This window comes from Anneissia japonica, unplaced genomic scaffold (assembly GCF_011630105.1).
Source record: "Anneissia japonica isolate Jap-2015-1 unplaced genomic scaffold, ASM1163010v1 scaffold287712_len2945570_cov188, whole genome shotgun sequence".
In the NCBI taxonomy this organism is placed as follows: Eukaryota; Metazoa; Echinodermata; class Crinoidea; order Comatulida; family Comatulidae; genus Anneissia; species Anneissia japonica.
The window spans coordinates 1818989-1821510 of NW_022704401.1; positions in this window are offsets into that span (position 1 = coordinate 1818989).

A 2522-nucleotide genomic window follows, 5' to 3' on the forward strand; every position below is an offset into this window, starting at 1 on the left:
CTAATCGCTGCCTTTTGCCAATTACTTCGGCTGATGAGACGTATGATTTAAACAACGGAGCAATACCCCGCCCATCCATCTGCCTAGACTATCTGGCGTGAGACCTGGTAGGCCACCATTACAGGTAGATCATCCAATGCTGGACTTAGCACCATGCAGGAATAAAATAGATGGTAGCACATCAGTTTAGTAGGCCTAGCATACAGATCTTAAGATCTGCGATTTAATGCGTATAATAGCTTCAATCAATTCGGTTTCCCACACTCAGGTCTATAGTATATATCAGCCTGGCCACTCCAGAAAAAAAGATAAACTGTATCGGTATACTATAATAATATATTGATGAACAATTAGGCCTAGCCATCTTTTAAATTATTATTATTATTATAGGTCTAGGGATATTCATCATATTATGTAGGCCTACCTCGTTTTTTTTTTGCACATGAGAATATCTTTTCGAAATTCGATTTTGCACCAAAATATATTCACTAATTCTAATGTATAGAGGAAGGCCATACGAATGTGACACGAGGGACCGAAGATTAATAAAATATTAATCCACATTGTTAAATGCGGTTAAATTATGGTTAAAGGGGGCTTGACCTGTCCGGTGAGGACCTAATCCCCATGTCCACCCGCTGGCGCCGCCAGCTCTTCTCCCCACCCACAAACAACCCAAATACTCTCCCCCTTCAACTGAAAATTTTCGAAGAAGAACAATCACAAGTAGGCCTAGTAAAAATTACCTTATTTTGCAAGCTGGCGCCTCTTCACCTAATCATCAAGTCCCCACTTCGCCCCCCCCCCCATTTCAAGGGTATTACAAACGCCACTGTATTTCATGAAAAACCTGTATTTATAAAAAAAAAATGTCAGTATTTCATCGTTCATTTCTGGGAGCAGCAATTTTGGCGGGAGTGATCTTTGCAGGACGTCCCACATTAGACAAGAATCGGGGGATAATTAAGAAAGACAACTGACTTTGCTAGGTTGTTGCAATTGTATGGGACATGTATTTCCGTAAGCGTCTTCAATTAGCGCTGACGCGTGGACCTATTAGACATAATTTCTGACGATCCCTGTTAAACGCGTTTTTGATTGGAACAAACACAAACTTGCCAAGGGCGTGGCGCCTCCTAATACGACTTCTTGGCTCTGCTTTGGAAATTTCGCAATTATCAGATCGTGTATGATGTCGGAGGACGGTGATCTATTCTTCTTTAAGCTTATTTATTATGTGAAATCTTGGAATTGAGAATCATAATACTTAATGGCCTATGAACGATAATGATAATATCTACATGTATAATTGTATAGGCCTATTATGTTTAATGATTTCTGCCAATACTGTAACCTCGAAACGATTTAGAGCTCACGACGTCAATGTTTCGTTATCATAATCACTATCAGAAACTCTATCCATCAAGTGCTTTGTTATTGTATATTTTATTATAGTCCTAGTAGAATGTGTCGCTTTCGTACCTCCAACGTCAACGATCTTTGTATCGTAATATCTGCATGACATTATGTTTTTTATCGAAATCTTAATATTTCAATTTTTGCTTTTTAATGTTGTGTTTTAATATTCCCAATTACTGTATTAAGAGAATAGTTATTATATAATTATTAGTATTGTTATAAAATGTTGTTTAAAATATTAATATAAATATTATTATCATTATTGTAGGCCCACTGAAGATAAGAATGATGGTGATAGGCCTCATGATGATAAAGGTTGAAGAGAATGATGATGGATGAATGTCATATCAAAGTTTAACATGAGCATGTTCATCATGTAGTCAGCATTGGAATTTACTACAGTATTTCATACTTCTCTTATCCCTCTCGGTATCTGAAGCGGTGATAGCCTAACCCCCCAGTTGTGCGGAAATAACAAGGTCGCGGCCATCAGCCTGTGTCCTTTATGTGACAAGAAGACGGAAAGAGTGTGGACAGAGAATGATGGATGTGCGGAGATGCAAACACACGACATGTTTGCGTTTGCTTGTCACATATTTGCCGCATCTCCGGGCTGCCAATTGTCATCAATAACTCTAAAGTCATACAGCTCTCAGTAGCGATAACCGTTCCCGACAAACGTAAAGCGCAAACGGAAAGGCAAAAACAAGCACAGGCTTTGGGCAGCCGAAGCGGAAATCCGCGGTGATTGGCAGGCCTAGATCAAAGTCTATCCATATAACTGGATGCTGTTTCTGTACGAGGATTATTTATGAACCTGCCTCATGAGATTTGAATGCATAAGGGGATATGAACTGCGCAATACATAATTCACAACGTAATGAAGACTGATCGTCCTATGGCCATAAAACTTTACGGGATCTGGAGACAGACCAGAAAGAAGCCGACACGCTATAAATAAAGGCTGATGGAAGACGTTAAATGCCTGTCAGGGTAATAACGAATTTGCACTGATGATGGACGCCTACAAACAACCGATCCATTATAGAGAGGATTTTGGTGCTATCGTAGATGGCGCCATCTACATTTTGATACCATATCGT